This window comes from Phocoena sinus, chromosome 6 (assembly GCF_008692025.1).
Source record: "Phocoena sinus isolate mPhoSin1 chromosome 6, mPhoSin1.pri, whole genome shotgun sequence".
In the NCBI taxonomy this organism is placed as follows: Eukaryota; Metazoa; Chordata; class Mammalia; order Artiodactyla; family Phocoenidae; genus Phocoena; species Phocoena sinus.
Window position 1 is genome coordinate 95,621,819 of NC_045768.1, and position 24,459 is coordinate 95,646,277.

At 36.5% G+C, this 24,459-nt stretch overlaps 1 protein-coding gene across 3 annotated transcripts in view; it reads right to left on the bottom strand.

Moving 5' to 3' along the window:
• The window catches only part of AUH (AU RNA binding methylglutaconyl-CoA hydratase), a 162,130-nt gene that overhangs the window by 118,444 nt on the left and 19,227 nt on the right, over nucleotides 1–24,459 (bottom strand). The window lies entirely within an intron of this gene.

Consider the following 24,459-nt stretch of genomic DNA (forward strand, 5'->3'; position numbering starts at 1 on the left):
CTTTTAGTCAGTATTAGACTGGCATATCTTTTTCTACTCTTCAACTTTCAATGTCCTTATGCTTTAGGTGTTTCTTATAAGCAGCTTAGTGATAACTTTTCTTAAGCCAGCCGTTGCTTGTCTTCTAATTCAAGAATTTAGTACACTTACATTCACTATGATAGGGTAATAAATTTGAATTTATTTCTACAATTACATTTTAGGATATTTAGCCCATTAGTTCTTTTTTTTCTCCCTCCATCTCACTCCCTATTTTTTAACCATCTTCTGGATTGACTGTTTTACTTGTTCTTATTTCATTTACTCAGAAGTTTAAATACCACCTGTATACCAATGTCAAAATTTTTACCTCATGCCCAGACCTCTACCCTGAACTAACTACAGACTCCTAAATTCAGCTGTCTATTAGACATATCCAGTTGAACGTCTAATATGCATCTTATAAACACAATAAACCCTCCCCTCCCCCAACTATTAAGTTTCCTCCCCAGAATATGCTCCTCTTGCATTCTTCCACTCCTCAGTTAATGCTAACCCCATCCTTTCAATGTTCTGATCAAAACAGAATCAACCTTGATTCTTCTCCCTCATACCCACTCCTTTTCATCAGTAAATCCATGTCTCCACCTTCAAAATACATGTAGAATCCAATAATTTTTCACCACCTCCACTACTACACTGGTCCAAGTATGATCTTACCTGCAGGGGATCAAAGACAGAAGTTCTGGAACAGTCTATTCTCAACAACAGCCAGAGCAAGCCTTTTAAAATTTAAGTCTTTTCAGGTCACTCCTTAGCTTAAAACACCCCAGATTCTCTTTTCACTCAAAGTAGAAGTGAAAATTCTCTGTCACTTGGACTCCTACTACTTCTGTGACATCACCTCCTAGAACTAATCTTGTCCACTGGGCTCCAGAGACACTAACCTTCTTGCTCTCCCATTATCTTGCAAAGTGTGATGTTGCCTCCAGGCTCCGTTCTTCTTTTATTTTATTTTATTTTTTATTTTTTAACATCTTTATTGGAGTATAATTGCTTTACAATGGTGTGTTAGTTTCTGCTTTATAACAAAGTGAATCAGTTATACATATACATATGTTCCCATATCTCTTCCCTCTTGTGTCTCCCTCCCTCCCACCCTCCCTATCCCACCCCTCTAGGTGGTCACAAACCACCTAGCTGATCTCCCTGTGCTATGCGGCTGCTTCCCACTAGCTATCTATTGTAGTGAGGTGGATAGTCCTAGAGTCTGTCATACAGAGTGAAGTAAGTCAGGAGAAAAACAAATACCGTATGCTAATACATATATATGGAATCTAAGAAAAAAAAAATGTCATGAAGAACCTAGGGGTAAGACGGGAATAAAGACACAGACCTACCAGAGCAGGCTCCGTTCTTGCTTACCTCTCTGCCTAAAACACTCTTCCCCAGGTATCCACAAGGGAAGTTCACTTCTTCCAGTGAACTTCTTCAGGACTAGTTCACTTCTTCCAGGACTCTACTTATTTATCTCCTTCTCAGAGAGGTCTTCCCTCTTCACCATATATGGAACAGTAACCCTCCATGCCAATCACAACTCATTCTTCTTGCCCAGTTTTATTTGTATTCAGAGCATTCATCTGACACAGTACACATTTACATTAATTTTTTTTTCACTGCCTCCCCTACCGCCATGCCTATGGAGGCTCCACAAGAGCAGGTGATTGCTGTCTTACTTACTGCTGTATTCCTAGATCCTAGAATAGTCCCTAGCCCATGACAGGCTCTCCTCCAAGAAATTTGATGAATAAATAAATGAATAAATGAAAGAAATCCATGTGTTTTCTTTACAGCTGGGCCCTAATGAAGACAGTTTATAGTAGGAAATTTAAAACTCATGAATATTGGCTGTCTACTTAGCATCTACCGCCCTCCTCCCACTTCCTAAAGGTGGCCTTATTTTTGTTGTCTGCCTCTACCGCCCCCCACCCCCCACATTCCATGTACTTTGAAAGAAGTTAAATCCATTCCCATAGCAAATCAGCATAGTTTCTTCCTCTGAGAAGTCAAATCAAGATCAATCTGAGGGTTCCAGCTTGGATTTGGGCAAAAGTGTTCTCTTCATTTCAACATGGTCATACATAGATAGGAGGCCCTGAACTACTGAAGCTTCAGCCTACCAAGCTGGATGAAGGTGGCATATAGAAGACAGTGAAGGCAAAGGAATTTCATAACAGCCCAGAATCACTGAATTAGAGCAATCCTAACTACCTTGTAGTTTAAGTCAACTTGAATCAATTTTTCTGTACCTGAAGCTGAGAGATTCCCATCTGATGCTTATTACCAACTAGATGATATATTACAAATGATAACAAATGGGTCAGATTCACTCTACATCTATTCTCAAGGAATGGGATTGATTGATGAGGGCACTGGTTAGCCCTAATTATTACATGGAATTTCTAGCCAAGGTTTAGCGTGGGAGAGAACCAAATCAGGTTCAGGAACATAATCTTCTTGTTATGACGACCATCATAGCTTCTAAAACTTTAATAGCAACACTAAATTCTCAAGTACTTTTAGCTTAGATTTCTTCATCCTGGATCTGAAACCACCTTTTATCCAATTAAACATAAAATTTCAATCTATAAAAAGTTACAAGGACTTAACAGTTTCTGGTTCCACATACAAGGAGCTTAGAAGTTGTCACTCTGTCCTAACAACAAGTAAAAGCTAAACAGACTGAATCAACAACTCTTCTAGGATCTGAAAGAGAGGTGAGGAGGACACAGGGCAAACCACTGCTCCCAAGACTGAAGAAACAAACAGACAGATACAGAGAATCACAACATACCAGAGCAGAGACTCAGGATGAGTGGAAACCAGTGCCAGGGTCAGAAAACCTGAACTGTAATTGATAAACTGCTGGAGGCTCAGTAGGAACAACTCTGAGGGTTAAAAACTCTAGGGGTACCCCACAGTTTTCTGAGATTTACCTCCAAGAGCCTAACCAGCTTCTCAAAATAAATACTGGAGAAAAATCCCCTCCTCCTTCTAACAGAGGAAGGGGCAAAGGAACCATTTTGAAATACCAGAGCACTCTATTCTTAACAAGGCCTGCCTTCAGGGAAAACTGATAAACCAAAGCCTAACTGACCTGGAGGAAGGGAAACACCAAACTCCAGCCCACTCTAGTCATCCAGTCCCACCTAAGGGGGCAAAAAAACCCTAAGAAACACTTGTGAAGTTCACAGAGGCATAGGCTCACTAAAAGCCTGAGAACTAATCATAGCACAATAGAACACTTCCCCTCCTCCCAGCACCTTACTTCATTACTAAAGGCCTATTCACAGCCTTTACCCAGTACATCATGTCAGGCTATCAAGAAAATATTGAAAGGCATACCAAATCACAAAAACACAATTTAAAGAGACAGACCAAGCACCAGAACCAGACGTAGCAGACATGTTGGAATTATAAACCAGGAATTTGAAACAAATTGTTAAGGGCTATAATGAATAAAGCAGACAGCATGCAAGGGCTCCAATGAATAAAGCAGAGAGCATGCAAGAACAGATGGGCAATGCAAGCAGAGATGGAAACCCTAAGAAAGAAAAGAGATGCTAGAGATCAAAAACTTTGCAAAAGAAATGAACACTGGCTTTGATGATCTTCTCAGTAGACAGGACAGAGCTGAGCAAGCAATCTCTGAGTTTGAGGATGTCACAATAGATTCCAAAGCTGAAAAAGGGAACAAAGACTGAAAAACAAAAACACCAACATCAAAGGACTGAGGGACAACTACAAAAGGTATAATATGTGCATAATGGGAATATCAAAAGGAGAAAAAAGGGAAAAAGAAACATAAGAAACATCTGGAACAATAATGACTGAGAATTTCCCCAGATTTATGTCAGACACCAAACCACAGATCCAGAAAGCTCAGTGAAAACCAGGCAGAGAACACCAAGAACACCAATGCAAAAACCAAGCAACCAACAAATAAAAAAAAACTACCTAGGCATATTTTCAAACTACTAAAAGTAGTTTGAAAGAAGCCAGAGGAAAAATACATCTTACCTATAAAAGAACAAAGGTAAGAATTACATCTGGCATCTTCTCAGAAACCATGCAAGCAAGGAGTGGAGTGAAATATTTAAAGTGTTGAGAGAAAAAGAATACCAAACCTAGAATTCTGTACCTGTGAAATTATCCTTCAAAAGTGAAGGAGAAATAAAAACTTTATCAGAGGTGCTTCCCTGGTGGCGCAGTGGTTAAGAATCTGCCTGTCAATGCAGGGGACACAGGTTCGAGCCCTGGTCCAGGAAGATCCCACATGCCACGGAACAACTAAGCCCATGCACCACAACTACTAAGCCTGCGCCTCGCTAGAGCCCGTGAGCCACAACTACTGAGCCCGCGCACCTAGAGCCTGTGCTCCACAACAAAAGAAGCCACTGCAATAAGAAGCCCACGTACCGCAACGAAGAGTAGCCAGCCCCCACTTGCTGCAACTAGAGAAAGCCCACGCACAGCAACAAAGACCCAACGCAGCCAAAAATAAAATAAAATAAATACATTTATAAAAAAAAAAAACTTTATCAGATAAACAAAAACTGAGGAAATGTGTTGCCAACAGACCTGCCTTGCAAGAAATATTTTAAAAAATATTTAGGGCTTCCCTGGTGGCGCAGTGGTTGGGGGTCCGCCTGCCGATGCAGGGGACACGGGTTTGTGCCCCGGTCCGGGAGGATCCCACGTGCCGCGGAGCGGCTGGGCCCGTGAGCCATGGCCGCTGAGCCTGCGTGTCCGGAGCCTGTGCTCTGCAACGGGAGAGGCCACAACAGTGAGAAGCCCAGGTACCGCAAAAAAAAAAAAAAAAAAATATTTAGAGGGAAGGAAAATTATATAGTCAGAAACTTGTATCTACATAAAGAAAGTGCATCAAAGAAGAGTAAGTGAAGGTAAAATAAAAACTTTTACTTTTCTTATTCTTAATTGACCTAACAGGTAACAATGTGTTCAAAATAATAATAGTATTTGATTATGTTTACCTATGGATATATCTTACATATATATGTGTATGTGTGCCTATATGTGTATAAACATATATAAGAGAAACAATTAATAGCTATTATAAAGGATGGAAGGGAAGAATTAGGATTATTTTGTTATTATAATGTATCACACTACCCATAAAGCAGTATTATTTTAAAGTGGACTTAGATTAACCATAAATGTATATTGCAAACTCTAGAGCAACAATAAAAAAAGGAAATATAACTGACATGCTAAGAAATGAGAGAAAATGGAATTACATAAAATGTTCCAATGCCTTTTGAAAATCACAAAAGGCAAAAAAGAGAAGAAATAAAAAGGAACAAAGAACAAAGGCAACAAATAGAAAACAGTAACTAATATGGTAGATATTAATTCAACTATATCAATGATCACTCTGAATATCAATGTCTAAATGCAGCAATAAAAAGACAGAGATTGTCAGAGCTGATAAAAAAAAAAAAACACTGAACTATATATGACTACAAGAAATCCACTTTAAATATAAACACACATATAAATTAAAAGTAAATGGATAGAGAAAAACATACCATTCTAACACTAATCGAAAGAAAGCAAGAAGAGCTATATTAATTTCAGATACACATACTTCAAAGCCAAGAAAGCTATCAGCAATAAAGAAGGACATTACATAATGATAAAGGGGTCAAATCTCCAAGAACACATACCAATCCTTAAAACATATAACAACCAAGCATCAAACTACGTGAGGCAAAAACTGATAGAACTGAAAGGAAAAACAGAAGAATCCATTACCATAATTAAAATTTCAATATATCTCTATCAGAAATGGACAGATCCAGTAAGCAGAAAACCAGTACAGACGTAACTGAACTCAACAACACCATCAATCAACTGGATATAACTGACATTTATAGCCTACTTCATCCAACAACAGCAGGATACACATTCTTCTGAAGCTCACATGGAACATTCACCAAGATAGGCCCCATTTGGGGCCATAAAGCACACCTTAACAAATTTTAAAGAAAAGAAATCATACAATGTCTACTCTCAGTCCACAAGAGAAGTCAACAAGAAATCAAGAACAGAAAAATAACTGGAAAATCCCAAAACACTCAGAGATTAAACAACACACTTCTAAATAATACAAGTCAAAGAAAAAATCTCAAGTACTATAGAATTTTAAAAAACATTTCATTCAATAAAAATAAATGAATAAATAAATCTCAAGAGAAATTTTAAAATGTTTTGAAGTAAATGAAAATGAAAACACAATTTATCAAAATCTGTGGTATACAGAAAAAGCAGTGCTTAAAGGAAAATTTATACACCACTGAATGCATATGTTATGAAAGAATATCTAAAGTCAATACACTAGAAAAAGTGCAAATCAAATCCAAAGTAAGCAGAAGAAAGAAATAATAATAAAACAGAAATTATGAAATTGAAAACAAAAAGCAACAGAGAAAATCAACAACAACAAAAAAAGCCGGTTCCTTAAGGTCAATATAATAAATAAGCTTCTAGCCATACTTATGAAGGAAAAAGGAAAGAGGACACAAATGATTTTTAGTATCAGAAATGAAAGAGGTGACACTGCTACAGATCCCACAGATGTTAAAAGAATAACAAAAAAGAATACTATGGGGCTTCCCTGGTGACGCAGTGGTTGAGAGTCCGCCTGCCGATGCAGGGGACATGGGTTCGTGCCCTGGTCCGGGAAGATCCCACATGCTCTTCCCACATGCCACAGAGCGGCTAGGCCTGTGACCCATGGCCGCTGAGCCTGTGCGTCCGGAGCCTGTGATCCGCAATGGGAGAGGCCACAACAGTGAGAGGCCCGCGTAACGAAAAAAAAAAAAAAAAATACTATGAACAATTCTATGCCCACAAATTTGATAACCTATATGAAATGAACCAATTCCTTTAAAGATGCAAACTGCCCAAACTCACACAAGAAGAAACAGATAATCTGAATATGACTATGTCTATTTAAAAAACTGAATCAATAAATAACCTTCCAAAACAGAAAGCACCAGGTCCAGAAGGGTTCAGTGGTAAATTTCTGCCAAAAATTTTAGGAAGAAATACAGCTGACCCTTGAACAACACAGAGGTTAATCTGTGTATAATTTATAGTCAGCCCTCTGGACCCACAGTTCCTCTGCATCCATGGATTCAACCAACCATGGACCACATAGGGCTTTACTATTTACTACTGAAAAATATCTGTGTATAAGTGGATCTGTACAGTTCAAACCCGTGTTGTTCAAGGGTTAACTGTATTCCAATTTTCTACAATCTCTTTCAGAGTACAGAAGCATAAGGAATACTTCCTAACTCATTCTATGAGACCAGCAACACCTTAATACCAAAACCAGATGGACATTACAAGAAAACTGCAAACCCATATGTCTCATGAACACAGATGCAAACATCCTCAACAAAGTATTAGCAAATTGAAACCAACAGTGTATAAAAAGAATTAAACAACACAACTAAGTGGGATTTATCCCAGGTATACTAAGCTGCTCAGCACTCAAAAATCAATTAAAAGAATCCATTACCTCAGCAGGCTTTAAAAAAAAAATTACATGATCATATTAATAAATGCAAGAAAAGCATCTGACAAAATTTAATACCCATGCATTATACCCAATCTCAATAAACTAGGAATACAAGGGAACTTCCTCAACTTGATAAAGAATATTTATTAAACACCTACAGCTAACATCATAATTAAAGATGAGACACTAGAAATTTCTGCACTACGATCAGGTAAAAGGCACTCCTTTTCAATGCCATACTGGAAGTCCTTATTAATGCAGTAAGGCAGGAAAAGGAAATAAAAGGTAATACAGACTGGGAAGGAAGACATAAAACTGTCATTGTTCAGATGATATGATTGTCTACTACATAGAAAATCCAAAATAATCAACAAAAAAATTCCTGGAATTAATAAGCAATTATACCAAGGCTGCAGAATTCAGGGTTAATATATAAAAATCAACTGCTTTTCTATATATCAACAATAAACAGGTGAAATTTGAAATTAAAAATGCTTACATCAGCAACTCAAAAAATGAAACACTTAGATATAAATCTAACAAAATATGTACAAGATCCACACAAGGAAAACTACAACACTTATGAAAAAAAATCAAAGAAGAACTAAATAAGCAGAGAGATATTCCATGTTCATGGATAGGATGACTCAGTATGGTTAAGGTATCAGTTCTCCCCAATTTGATCTATAAATTCAATGTACAGATGTGACATCAAAGGCACAATCCTTGAAAGAAATAATGGATAAGCTGGACTTCATTAAAACGAAAAATTTATGCTATGCAAAAAACAAAGTCAAGGGAATGAGAAGACAAGCAACAGACTGTAACAAACTATTTGCAAAAGACACATCTGATAAAGGAATATTATCTAAAACATACAAAGAACTCTTAAAACTCAACAATAAGAAAAAACAATTCATTTAAAAACTGAGCCAAAAACCTGACACCTCACCGAAGAAGATATGTACATGGTAAATAAGCCTATGACAAGATGCTCCACATATATGTCATCATAGAAATGCAAATTAAAACAACAGAGATACCACTACACACTCATTAGAATAGCCAAAATCTGGAACACTGACAACACCAAATGCTGGCAAGGATGTAGAGCAACAGAAATTCTCTTTCATTGACAGTAGGAAGGCAAAATGGTACAGCCACTTTGGAAGACAGTTTGGCGAATTCTTACAAAACTAAACAGACCCTTACCATACGATCCAGCAATCATGCTCCTTGGCAGTTACCCAAAGGAGTTGAAATCTATGTCCAGTTAAAAATCTGCACACAGTTGTGTACAGTAGCTTTATTCACAATCACCAACACTTGGAAGCAAACCAGGTGTCCTTCAGTAGGTAAATGGATAAACAAATTGTGATACGTCTATACAGTGGAATATTATTCAGCAATAAAAAGAAATGAGCTATCAAGGCATGAAACTACATGAAGAAAATGTCAATGAATAGTACTAAGTGAAAGAAGACAATCTGAAAAAGCTGCATACTGTATAATAACAGCTATAGGACACTCCGGGAAAGGTAAAAGCATGAAGACAGTAAAGAGATCAGCGGTTGTGAGGGTGAAAGGGATGAATAGGCAGAGCACAGAGGACTTTTAGGGCAGTGAAAATACTAAGTATAATACTATAATGGTGAATACATTTCATTTTACATCTGTCTAAGCCCATAGAATGCACAACACCAAGAGTGAACCCTTGTGTAAAGTTACTCACTTATAACCATGTAGGTTAATAAACTGTAACAAATGTACCACTCAGGTGGAGGATGTTGCTAATGAGAGAGGCTATTCATAAGTGGAGGCAGGGGGTATATTGGAAATCTCTGTACTTTCCCCTCAATTTTGCTGTGAACCCAAAACTGCTCTAAAAAAATTTTAGTTTTTTAAAATCTATATAGCAAATTTTCCTCAAAGTCATTTATAGCAACTCCCCATTTAAAGAAAAGGATTTTATCAGAATTCAAGGCTCTAATAAACAGGGCTTCATTCTTCCTCACAGTGAAGCATTTGGTTGGTTTTCACCAACCAAAACCCCAAACCTCCATTCTGCCTGGCATCCCAGTACCCCTGGCTTGCTTGAAGACTTCTTTTTTTTTTTTTTTTAAAGCTGCGCCGCATGGCATGTGGGATCTTACCTCCCCCACCAGGGATGGAACCCGCGCCCCCTACAGTGGAAGCACGGCGTCTTAACCACTGGACCACCAGGGAAGTCCTTGAAGGCTTCTTTTCTAAAGTCATGTCATTTCTCCCTCTCAACAGGATCAGGATCAGTTTCATCAGCAAGCAAACTGGGAGAGTATCTCCTTCTTGAGAAAGTCTCATTAACCCACTTCTAGCTATCATGACACTTATACGAACTAATATGGAATGATTTCTAGGATATATTGTTAACTGAAAAAAAGTAAAGTGCAAAAGAGTACATATAGAATCCTACTTGTACAAGAATGGAAACAGGTAAACGAGTACATCCTTAATTTTGCAAAAAGAAACATATAATGGATAAACTAGAAACTAATGAGATTCATTAACACCCTCAAGGGTGGGAATCGGAAGGGATTAGAGGGAGGAAGTGGGTAGTGACACTTCCATGAATAGTTTCTACTTTTGAAATTGTATTGATACTTCAAATACTCAAACAAGAGTGAGGAAATCTAATTTTACTTCATATGAATCAAACATAATTAACTGAAGGGGAAATAACGTAAATAACTTTTCAACACAGTATTTTTACTCTATACCCAGTCTAAAGACACAAATACTCTAACAAACTCTAGTTAGAAAGTGTGTTTATCACAGTGTATCGATCAGCAATTTTGAAACTATTTTCTGCATTACAATAGGACTAAGCAATTGAGTAAATATACTGTATATAATACATATACAGAATAGGAGAGAATGAGAATGAATCCTGTGGTGAACTGGAAATGGAGTTATCAGTATGAACTCATGGCTTTCAATATATAAATACAGACCTTGACATAAGTATGTGTGTATATATATAAAAAATCTAATTTATTTATCTACATATTTCTTAGCTCTGCCCAGTAAAAGGGCCAAGAAGCAGACACCCAAGGAACAATGAGCATGTTTAGCACCCAGATGTTGGTTCTTAAATACCATTCCCCATTAAAGGAACTGGAGACTTCCATCTCTGACTATGGGGAGTGAGTGGTACTGGACTACTAGCCCTTCTTCATTCAATATATATATGAAATATCTTTCAGATGTTGATCAACAGGTAGTGACAGACTGATCTGGGAGCCCACTGACTGTTCCAGCTTTCTTTCTGAAGGCACTTTACAGGCTGGGGTGCAAGGCAGGGAGATCTAAACAGAACAACACTGGTCTTGCTTGTATCACACGGACATGAGAGGGCAGGGGAGGCTGGGTGGCTGGAATTTGCAGGACAGGGAACCAGAGAGGAGAGAGCCTCTCACAGAGAGAGTGCTGCATGGGGTTCCCTTAAGCTTTAAGCTAAGGCAATTATCATTTCATAGGTAATTATCAACGAAAGAACATCAACAGGGAGCTGTGGTCTGAACAACTCCTGATGTTCACGTATGACCAGCAAGAAGCAAGAAAATGTACAGAACACCCCAGGCATTTAGTAAAGACATCAGAAACTTTAAAAACAAGCCTCAAAAGGGTCAAGCAGATCCTCCAGGAGAATAACTGCCTGCTAGAACAAAACAACACTTTAAGAAAGACACCCAGTGAGGGCTGTCCTATCTGTAGAAAAACAAAACCAATTTACAGAAGTATTTCATAGAATTCAAAAGAAGAGAATGACCAGAGGTTTACAGTTAGGAAGAGATAATAGTCTATAATAGTATTACAGATATTAAAATGAATAAATCATATTGTTACTTAATGTGTTAATCATGTTGGCTTTATTTTTATTTTAGAGAATATGAAAATACTACCTCTATCTCTCAAATCTTATTTTGCCCTCCAAAGTCCTAAGTTATTCAAATGGAAATTCTAATCAGGAGGTTTCCAGGAACCCTAAACCTCAAAATAATCCTAACTGGTAGTGGCCTTCAAATCTAGCATTCATCTAAATGATGGTATCAGTGAACAAAATATTTGTACAACTGTGAGTTGCAGCGTTGTCTGCAGGATCATTCATCAATCGCGCAAGAGAAAAAGGTACTTTTAAAGTACGTTAAGAGACACAACACAGCTTCCACAGGTCAAGCATCTTAACATCTTCCTGTGGAGCTCAACGGAACTCAGCCTGGCTTCACCAGCTACAGGTGAGGGGCCAGGTCTCAGGAAATGGACTCAGCCAAGCAGAGGAGAAAAAGGAATCAAGTCTGGACCAGGGGTAAGAATAGTACAGCCTGCAGACCACTCTGCATCCAGTTGTTGCTTGGCTCTCAAGCTAAAAACAGTCTACTTTTTTCTAAAGCACTGTAAAAAAAATTTTTTTAATTCTTTTAAATAAAGTATGACAAAGACTGTAAGAGGTCCACAAAGCCTAAAATATCTGGCCCTTTACTGAAAAAGTTTCCCTAACCCTACTCTAGACTAACTCTGGCTCCCAAGGGACCCTATCAGAAAGCAAACTGTGCTGCTAAATATCAATTGCCAGAAGCAAACTGATAAAAATTCAGTTTTCTTTCTAATATTTCCAGCTCTGCCTTTCTAGCTGCTGGTGCTCTACCGAACCTGACCCAGGGTCACGGGCTAATTTTATACTCCCCTGGCCCCTCCCCTGTAGAAGAGGGGCCTTCTACACTGAGGACCTCTTGTGGCCTTCAGTGCCTTCCAATGCCCCCTCCCCACCAAAGGCTGCACGACCTAACTGGGCAGGCCTGGAGAGGGGGGCTAAGGGAGAACAGCCAAGGACAACTGTCTCTTCATCCTATAAGCCACCTGTATATGTACTGAATCCAAAAATAAGCTTGTTTTATTTAATCTTTGCCAACATTACTTTCTCAACAACCAAAATTTTTCAATTCTTCATCCCATGAACTATTTGTCAATGGACTAGGCACTCTTCTGATAATGGGCACCTGCCCCAATTCCAGGGAATGAGCTTATCTGCAGAAGAAGCAGATTGATGACAAACAAGTAAAAAATAAATTCAGGAACTAAGAAGTACAAAGATGAGGCTAAAATAGGAAATAGTAACAAAGGGTGAGAAGTAAGGAGGCCTGTTTTGGTTAAAATGACAAGGTAACAACTCTCTAAGGAGATGACATTTTAGCAGAGACCAAGCAAAGGAAACACTGAGTAGTCTGAGAGGAGAATGAGCATTGTCTAACAGAGAACAAGGGCTGCAGGACCAAGTGGGATGGACAAGGGCAAGAAAGGTGAGAGATGGAACAGGAGAAGGTGAGGCAGCCAGAGCAGCAAGACCTTATACATTTGGTATCAGTTTCCCTACAAATAACTACAACCTTAGTGGAATTATCCTACAGTTCTAGGTCAGAAGTCTAAAATGGGCTGGCAGGGCTGTATTCCTGAGGCTCTAGAAAATGAGTTTCCTTGCCTTTCCCTGCTTCCAGAAGTTGTCCACATTCCTTGGCTCAGGGCCTCTTCCCTGCAAACTTCTTCCCATCCTCATTTCTCTTCTCAAATTCTAATCCTCCTGCCTCTCTCTTAAACAGAACCTTGTCTTTATATTGGCCCCACTACATAATCCAGGATAACCTCTTCATTTCAAGATCTTTTATTTATTCATATCTGTGACGTCCCTTTTGCATTGTAAGATCACACAGGTTTCAGGGATTAGGACATGGACATCTTTGGGAGTCACTATTCAGCCCATCTTACTTTATTTCTGAGAATTATTTGAAGTAGGGGAATGAAGTGATTCACACTTTATTTCTGAGAATTATTTGAAGTAGGGGAATGAAGTGATTCACACTTCATTTCTGAGAATTATTTGAAGCAGGGTAATGAAGTGATTATTTTTTAGATTACTTGGGCTGCACTGTGGGGAATATACTATATATAGTGGGGCAAGAATGGAAGCAGAGAGATGAGTCAGCAGGTTATTACTAACATATACTTCCTATTTCTTAAAAAGAAAATAATATCTACAAAACATAAAATATTACTTCGGTAGTATTTTTTAAAATGGAAATAAGGTCAGAAATGAATTAGCAACAACCAATAATTATTAGTTCCACAAAAAGGCCATTGAGTACTCTGAGTCATTTTTAATGGCATCTCTGGCACGCTGAAATGAAGAAATTAAAATTATAATACTAAAAGTTTGTATTAGGAAAGAAGAACTAAAATCAATGATCTAAGCTTCCACCTTAAAAAGCTATAAAATGAGAAGTAAATTTAACCCAAAGCAAATAGAGGAAAGAAAATAATAAAGAAATTAATGAAACAGGAAACAGAAAAAAAAAATCAATGAAACCAAAGCCAGTTCTTTGAAAGGATCAAGAAAAATAATAAATGTTCTGACAGACTTTTAAGAAAAAAGACACGAATTATCAATATCAAAAATGAAAAAGGAACCATCATTATATTTAGATTCAACAGACATTAAAAGGATAATAAGTGAATATTATGAACAACTTCATGCCAATGAATTTGGAAACTTGGATAAAACAGATGATTTCCTTAAAAGACATAATTTATCAAAACTTAAAAAGAAATGGATCACTTGAATAGTCCTATATCTACTAAAGAAATTAAATTCATAGTTAAAAACCTTCCCACAAAGAAAACTCCTAGACCAGATGGTTTTGTTGGTGCTTTTTACCAAACAAAGAAATATCAATTCTACACAAGTTCTTCCAGCAAAATAGAAGAAACAAAATTGCAACATTTTCCAATTCATTTTATGAGACCAGCAATACCTTGACACCAAAAACAGACACAAACATTGCAAGAAAAGAAAGCTACAGACAAATTTCCCTTATGAGCAAAGTTGCAAAATTCCTCAACAAAATTTTGGCAAATCAAATCTGGCAATATATAAAAACAATAATATATCATGATCAAGAAGGGTGCATTCCAGGAATACAAGGTTGTTTCATATTTGAAGATCAATCAATTCACCATATTAAAAGACTGAAAAACTATATGATCATCTTAATAAAAGCAAAGCAAAAAAAAGATTTGATAAAATTCAACGCCAATTCATGATTTAAAAAACAAACAAAAAACCCTCACAAAATTGGGAATAGAAACTTTTTCACCCTAGTAAAGTACATAAGTGAAAAAACTACAGCTAAATTATACTTAGTGGTGAAAGACTAAATGCCTTCCCCCTAACAGTCTCACCACTTTTATCCAACACTGTAATAAAGGTCCTAACTGATATAATAAGAATAAAACAAAAGGACAACATAATGGAAAGGAAGAAGTAAAACTGTCTTTTTATTTGCAGATGACTTGAATATCTACATAGAAAATCCCAAGGAATCTACAAAAAAAATTCCTAGAACTAAAAAGTGAGTTTAACATGGTTGCAGGATACAGTCAACATATAAAAATCAATTGTATTTCCACAGCCTAGCAATAAAAATCAGGAGTCTAAATTAAGAAAGGTCATTTTACAGTATCATCAAAAATATGCAATATTTAGGAATAAATTTAGCCAAGCATGTTCAAGACTGTACACAGTAATTGAGACAGTGAAGAGCACAGAGAGCCTGGGTATAACTCAAACATATATGGTCAACTGATTTTTTTAGAAAGGTCCTAAGATAATTCAATGGATGAAAAGCTAATCTTCAATAAATGGTGCTTAAAGAACTGGATATACTTTATAATATATAATAAAAATATATTTGGTCTTTGTCATGGGATCCTGGCACAGAGCTCTTAAAACCCTTGGAATTTCCTGAATTATAGAAGTATTTTCTATTTTTATTCATACTGAGCCCCTCTCAACCATACCTGAGCTTATGTTAATGAGCTAACTGCTAGAGGGCCCCTTAATAGTTTTACGATGGAGGCTGGTCACCAGAAGGACCAAGCCATGATTAGAGGTTGGAACTTTTACCCCTACCCCTCAGTCTCTGTGGAGGGTAGGGAACCAGAGATTGAGTTCAATCACTAATGGCCAATGACTTAATCAACTGTGGCTATGTAATGAAACCTACATAAAACCCATTAACAATTGGGTTCAAGAAGCTTCCAGACTGTTGAACACATGTTTGGGAGGGTGTCATGTCCAAGAGAGGGCATAGAAGCTCCTTAACCCCCTCCAGCCCAATCTTGCCCTATGCATTCTACCATTTTGGCTGTTTCTGAGGTGTAGCCTTTATAATAAACCAGTAATAGTAAACAAAGCACTTCCCTGAGGTCTATGAGTCAGTCTAGCAAATCCTATTCCTGACACTAAATGCAGGGGGGGCGGGGGGGGGGGGGGGGGGGAGTTCCCTACACCAATTCACCAATTCTCTGACACCAACTGGATGCCCAACAATTCAATTCTGATGCTAATGCCCTAAATTAGCATAGACCCTACAGGTTAAAGGCTCAGTCCCATGAGACTTCTTTCACTTTAGATGCCAGTTATAAGTCCCAGAGATCACCCACACTTCTGATCAACCAGCTATAAATTCAAGAGTTCCCCACACACCCCTCATCAGATTCAATAATTCATTAGAATAACTCACAAAACTTAAGAAATCACTTTACTTACATTTTCCAGTTTATTATTAAAATACAACTCAGGAACAGCCAAATGGAAGAGATACATGGTGCAAGGTACGGGGCAGGAGGGACACAAAGGTTTCACCCTCCCAACACTTCCATGCGTTCACCAACTTGGTAATTCCCCCAAACCCCATTGTTTATAGGTTTCTATGGAGTTTACACTCTATAGGCACAATTGATTAAATCATTGGACAGTGGTGACTGAACTCAATCTTTGGCCCCTCTACTTTCTTGAAGTTGGAGGACTGGGGCTGAAAGTTCTAACCCTCTAATCCCATGATTGATTTTTCTGTCAACCAGCCCCATCTTAAAGTTAACTAAGGCTCCTGCTTTGAACCATCTCATTCACTTGCAAAAGATACTCCTATTACGCCAGAGAAATTCCCAGGATTTTAGGAGCTCTGTGCCAGACACCCAAGGCAAAAATCAAATACATATTTTATTATACCACATTACCTAAATCCACACCTTGCAACAAAAATTAACTAAGAATGCATCATAGATTCAAATATAAAACGTAAAAACTAAAAACGTTCTGAAAGAAAACATAGTGTGAGAAAGTCTTTGTGACTTTGGAGTAGGACAAGATTTCTTAGGTACAAAAGAGAAACAAACCATAAAAGAAAACAAATTGAGTAAATTGGACTTCAACGAAAAACTTCTGTTCTTCAAAACAAACTGTTAAGAAAAAGACAAGCCAAAGAGTAGAAAAAATAATACTTAAAAAACATGTATCAGCAAAAGCTCTTGTATTAAGAATATATTAGAAACTCTATAACCAATACAACTTTTATTTCTATTAAAACATGGGCAAAAGATCTGAATAAACACTCTCCAGAAAAGATATACAGGTGACAAAAAAGCACCAGAAAAGATGTTCAAAATCATTACTCATTAGAGAAATGATATCTAAAACCACCATTATATATTGAATATAACTACATACCCATTAGGTTGTTTAAAATTAAAAACTGACAATATCAAGTGTTGACAAGGATGTGGAACACCTGGAAGGCTCATACATTGCTGGCAGGAATGCAAAATGGCTAGAAAACAGTAGGAGTTTCTTACAAAACAAAATGTACAGTTATTATAAAACTCAATAATTCCACTCTTAAGTATTTATCCAAGAGAAATGAAAACATGTTCACAAAGTGGCTTATATGTCACTGTTCATGGAAGCGGTAGTTATAAAAGCCAAAATATTGGAAAAACCCAGATGACCATTAACTGCTAAACAGATAAACAAATTGTGGTATTTCTATGCAATGGACTACTCAGCATATAAAGTGAATACTCAGCAATATAATGGAAATCATACTCAGCAATAAAGTGAAACTACTGAAACATATATCATGGGTGAATTTCAAAGCATTATGCTAAGTGAAGGAAGCCAGATACAAAAGGCCACCTATAGAATGATTCCATATGTGGGACACTCTAGAAGAGGGAAAACTATGGTAAGAGCAACGAGATCAGTGTTTTAAGGGGGTCAGAATAGGGGAAAAGACTGACTACAAATGGGCATAAGAAAGATTTTTACAGCACTACCTACCAGCAGGCTAGTACGAGCCCTAGGACAACCTGGCCCTGAAACCAGCTGCCTCAGAACCCAACCCCACCCATGAGGCAGAGCCTGGCAGCCAACCAGGCCAGAGGCCAGCACCACCTACCAGCACAGTAGTTAGCCCTGCCACATAGGGAGCATCCCTAGAACATACAGCTCTGGTGACCAGAGGGGAGTGTGCTGCTGGATCCCACAGGACATTGCCTACATAAGGCTACTTATCCAAGATCAGGAAATGTAATCAACCTACCTAATACACAGAAATAAAAATAGAGAACTGAGAAAAATGAGGCAACAAAGGAATATGTTTCAAAGAAACAAATTAAAATGCCAGAAGAATTAAGAAAAGTGGAGATAAGCAAACTATCTGATAGAATTCAAGATAGATCATAAAGCTGTTCAGTGAACTGAGGAGAACAGATGTAAAGAAAGTTACTGTCACTGTTTGCAGATGACATGATACTATATATAGAAAGTCCTAAAGACACCACCAAAAAACTATTAGAACTCATCAGTGAATTCAATAAAGTTGCAGGGTACAAAATGAATATACTGAAATCTGTTACCTTTCTATAAACTAACAACAAACTATCAGAAAGAGAAGTTAAGAAAACAATCCCATGTACAATTGCATCAAAAATATCTAGGAATAGGGCTTCCCTGGTGGCGCAGTGGTTGAGAGTCCGCCGGCCGATGCAGGGGACACGGGTTCACGCCCTGGTCCAGGAGGATCCCACATGCCACAGAGCGGCTGGGCCCGTGAGCCATGGCCGCTGAGCCTGCGCGTCCAGAGCCTGTGCTCCGCAATGGGAGAGGCCACAGCAGTGAGAGGCCCACGTACCGCAAAAAAAAAAAAAAAAAAAAAAAAAAATATATCTAGGAATAAATCTAAACAAGGAGGTAAAAGACCTATACTCGGAAAACTGTAAGAAGTTGAAGACAACACCAACAAATGGAAAGATATACTGTGCTAGTGGATTTGAAGAATATTGTTAAAATGACCATACTACTGAAGGCAATCTACAGATACAGTGCAACCCCTATCAAAATCCCCATGGCATTTGAACTAGAACAAATAATTCTAAAATTTGTATGGAGACACAAAAGACCCCAAATAGCCAAAACAACCTTGAGAAAGAAGAACAGAGCTAGAGGTATCATACGCTCTGATTTCAAACTATATTACAAAGCTACAGTAAAACAATATGGTACCTGCACAAAAACACATACACAGGTTAATGGAACAGAACAGAGAGCCCAGAAATGAACCCACACTTTTATTAGCAATTAATCTACAACAAAGGAGGAAAGAATACAAGATTTAGGAATAAATGGTGTTAGGAAAACTGGACAGCTAATGCAAAAGTATCAAACTGGACTACATTCTCACACTACATATAAAAATAAACACAAAATGAATTAAAGACTTAAATATAAGACCTGAAACCATAAAACTAGAAGAAAACATATGCTCTTTGACATTGGTCTTAGCAATATTTTTTTGGATATGTCTCCTCAGGTAAAGGAAACAAAAGCAAATATAAACAAATGATACTACATCAAACTAAAAAGCTTTTGCACAGTGAAGGAAATATCAACAAAACGAAAAGAGCACCTACTGAATGGGAAAATATATTTGCAAAGGATATATCTGATAATGGGTTAATATCCAAAATTCACAAAGAATTCATACAACTCACATCAAAAACACAAACACCCTGATTAAAAATTGGGCAGAGAACCTGAATAGACATTTTTCCTAAAAAATATACAGATGGCCAACAGATCCATGAAATCATTAATGATTAAGGGAACATAAATCAAAACCACAGTGAGCTATTACCTCACACCTGTCAGAATGGCTATTATTTAAAAAAAAAAAACAAGAAAACAAATAACAAGTGTTGGTGAGAATGTGGAGAAAAGAGAACCCTTGTGCGCTGTTGGTGAGAATATAAATTCATGCAACCACTATGAAAAACAGTATGGATGTTCCTCAAAAAACTAAAAACAGAACTATCATACCATCCAGCAATTTCACTCCTTGGTATCCTTCCAAAGAAAACAAAAACACTAATTCAAAAAGATATATGCACCCATATGTTCATTGCAGTATTATTTACAACAGCCAAGATATGGAAGCAACCTAAGTGTCCACTGATAAATGAATGGATAAAGAAAATGTGATACATATACCTATATGTTCAGCAGAGTATTACTCAGCCATGAAAAAGAATGAAATCTTGCCATTTGCAAGAACATGGATAGACCTAGAGGGCATTATGCTAAGTGAAATAAGTTAGATAAAGAAAAATACTGCATGATTTAACTTATATGTAGAATCTATAAAACAAATAAACATAACCAAACAAAAATAGAGTCATAGATAGAGAACAAACAAGTGGTTGCCAAAGGGGCTGAGGGTAGGGAGATGAATGAAATAGGTGAGGGAGATTAAGAGGTATAAACTTCCAGTTACAAAATAAATGAGTCACAGGGATGAAATGTATACCATGGAGAATATAGTCAATAATATTTAATAACTGTATGGTGACAGATGGTAACTAGACTTATCATGGTGATCATTCTGTATATAGACAGAATGAATCACCATGCTGTGCACCTGGACCTAACATAGTATTATAGGTCAATTATACTTCAATTAAAAAAGAAAAAAGAAAGCTTTTTAAGGGATAAACATGTTCTATATCACAACTGTCATCATGGTTTAAACATGTCAAAACTAATCAATTACATATGTACTAAAACTGGTACATTTTACTGCAAGTTATTCATACCTCTACAACACACATTTTTTTTTATTTCCAAGAAAAGAACCCTATGTTAAACTAATACAAATTTGTGGATTATCTATCCTTTCTGTTTACTTATCAAACTCTCTAAGGGACTAACATTCAAATATACAAATGTAACTTAACCTAAGATTCTGAAACAATACTGACTAGATAACTTTGTTAGTCAGAGGCCTCCATATATCTAACCATGTCATGACATCTACATCCATTTGAACAATACAACATTCAATAAAGCACACTGACAATTTTAGTGAGAAGTTTTTAGTCAGAACATAATTTACTAGAACTCAAAAGCAGAAGCAAAAGTACCTTTACTTTTTAAAAAAACCCACACTAGTATAATTCAGTGAAACACTCAATTTAGAGTTCTACACACAGGAACCAATTACCAAGAATTGTTTATACTCTATTTCAGGAATTTCAAGAGAAAAAATCCTCCGTCTCAGAAATTTCTCATAAAATTTTCATGATAAAAGCAATATATATCTACTTTGCTACTTAGTGTTAGAACACTGAAAGAACAAAAATAAACAGATGACTAGGATTAAATGTTTACTTACAATGCAATAGCCTAGTCAAAAGGTCTTTTTCATAATTTCATTATATGTAATATATTAAAATTTTGACTCCAAAATATTTTGAAATAGCAAAATTATTTCAGTTTTTCTTTGTGTGTGTGTTTGTGTGTATGTAAAAAACAAGATAAAATTTTTAAATGAATAAAAAAATAATTTCTAGAGTATGCAGGGGAGACAGCACACATGCAGGCCAATCTCTAATACAATCTATGTAGCCAGTGCTCCACAATGAGCTTTGACTATCAAAATGATATTTCTCAGCATTCTAAGAGAAGTATAGGTAAGCTATAAAACCCAAAAGCAATGTTCGAACCCACAAGAAAGAAAATGTAACATCAGTTCCCAACCTGGAGTCATACCTAGGGTATGGAATGGTATCTGAAAGCATATATGTATAGAAAACTTCGTCTACAGCCATGATAACTATGATACAAATTTTTCTGTATCTAGATTATCATTGTGGTTAGTAAAAGAAAATTCATTTAAATACATTACTGTAACCAAAGTGGCATTCTGACATTACACATCTTCTCAATCAACATAGGACCACTACAATGTGTAAGTGCATGAAATTTTAAGAACTTAAAAAGGAGACCTCATACCCTGAAAGATTAAAAATCACTGGTATTCATGACCCAGCAATCCCACTACTGTGCATATACCCAGAGAAAATCACAATTCAAAAAGACACACGCACCACAATGTTCATTGCAGCACTATTTACAATAGCCAGGTCATGGAAGCAACCTAAATGCCCATCAACAGATGAATGGATAAAGAAGATGTGGTATATATATACAATGGAATATTACTCAGCCATAAAAAGGAAAAAATTGGGTCATTTGCAGAGACGTGGATGGATCTAGAGACTCTCATACAGAGTGAAGTAAGTCAGAAAGAGAGAAACAAATATCGTATATTAACGCATATATATGGAACCTAGAAAAATGGTACAGATGAAACAGTTTGCAGGGCAGAAACTGAGACACAGATGTAGAGAACAAATGTATGGACACCAAGGGGGGAAGCGGTGGGGGCGGTGGGGGTGATGAATTGGGTGATTGGGGTTGACATGTATATACTGATGTGTATAAAATTGATGACTAATAAGAACCTGCTGTATAAAAAAAAAAAGAAACTGACATCTGTGTTGATAAAAGAAAACAAATGTCAAAAGAAAAAAAATTAGAATTTTTATACTACTATTTTTATAGGCTATAATAAGTTTAAATATTTGTTTTAAGTATGTAAAGAGATTCTGTGTATCTAAACATACAATACACTTAATGTGTACATATTAATATTAATATTAAATATAATATTAATGAAATATTAATAAAGACAGACATACTAAACTGCCTGTTTCAAATATACGTAAGAAAACCTTTCAGAGAAATTTGAAAGAATGGTTTTATTTATATATTCTAAGTTACTAAAATGATTTGCCCCAATTTTTCTATAATTCACACTTTTTTTTGGACAAAATACGGCAAAAAATCTTATGTTAAAACATAGGAAAAAATTATCCTGATCATGCAAAAGCATACAGAACAAAGAAAACAGATTTGATAAGCCCTTGGAAAAAAGTATTCAAGGCTAATTTGTTAATCTGATAAAGCATTTGGTATATTATGTATGTCCCCAAAAAGGCAACCTATAAAAGATAGTTGTAAACTGTGCTAAAGCATTAAAGACTTTTCCAAAGAACATCGGTAATGTGGAGACACAAAACCAATGGGCAGCAAAGGAATAGGTAAAACAAGAAGAATTCTACCAGTCATTATAGTGTTATAATTACAAAACCCATTACCAACAGAAAGACAGTACTGCTAGTTATAATCAACTCTTCTTTCTTAAGCGTTATTCTGCCACTATCACTATCACTCCTCAAACATTCACATAATTGTGCCTTCCTTAAAGCCCCTAAACTGCTAAACGTCTTCCCAATAAGCCCCTCACCAGCCCTCAGAGGACCTGAGTGCAGTGACCTCAGAGCCACTGGTCACAAAGTTAGACTCAGTCACCCAGTCACCTGATCCTAAGGTCACAGATACAAGAATTCTAATTCTCTCAGTGTAAGTTTTTCATACTGTTTAAGAAAAAATGTTTAAATATATGTAAAGCCCTTATAAAAACTATTAACAGCTATAATTTATTGACTACTGCACTGTGTTTTATGTACATTGTCACATCAAGCCTCCAACAATCCTACCAGGAGGATAGTGTTACTCGAGTTGGATAGATGTAAAAGCAGAAAACTGTACTGCAAATTGTCTCACCCAGGCAGTTGAGCATAATAATCCTACTCTCTTTGACTGCCAAACAAGTTAAAACTAATCCTTTTACGTATGGTACATTATATCAAAAGCTAAAATATAACTCATTTACACTGAATGTTCCTAAATACCATAAAATTTTGCAATATTTTAAGGTGGAAGCTATGGAGTTCGAAGCTTGGAAAATCTGAGGACCTTTAACAATGAAACTGAAGAACATCAGCCTCAACTAAGACACCTCTAAAAACATTCTGTCTAGAAATACTCCTCCAAGTCCCAGCATTGCTCTGGGTATACTCTAAATGCTCAAAAAATACTTGTTGAATAAATAAAATACTGTATGTTGTTCCCTCAAATGTCTGATTATCTCAAATGGATTATCCCATTTATATTTTTACTGAAAAAAGATTTTTTACGCCTCAGTCAACGTCTGCCTTCATTTACTTATTAGTAAATTATAATGATCCGGTATATTGTCAGCATTTTTTATCTTTTATCATTTAATCATCTACATTTTTGACTAACTGAAACAGATTCATTCAATCTCATGACTTAGAAATATTTACAAATATGGAAAATGCAAGACAACTTAATCTTTGGCTTTTGGTAACACAGTACAAGCAGAAAAAACATTTCGCTGCTGTAGATACCAATTTAAAAGTACAATTCGTGGACACATACTTGAGTGGGCACTACTACAAACACGAAAGCATATGTCTATATTTAACATTCCATACTGGGGTAGCTACTGCTAGTCAATTAAAGCATTTTTTAATACAGAGCACACTTGTGAGTAGGAGACGTGATTTTTCCTGCACAGCTCATCTTTCATATATATTATTCATGTACTACAAACATATATTTTAATGGCTCAAATTATTTTTCAACTTCCAAAACAACTTTTCCACACGCAGCAAAGGTTTCTTTCTAATACTGACAAAGCATTTTTTTTCTTGTAAAACAGTAAAAAAACCAAAAAGGA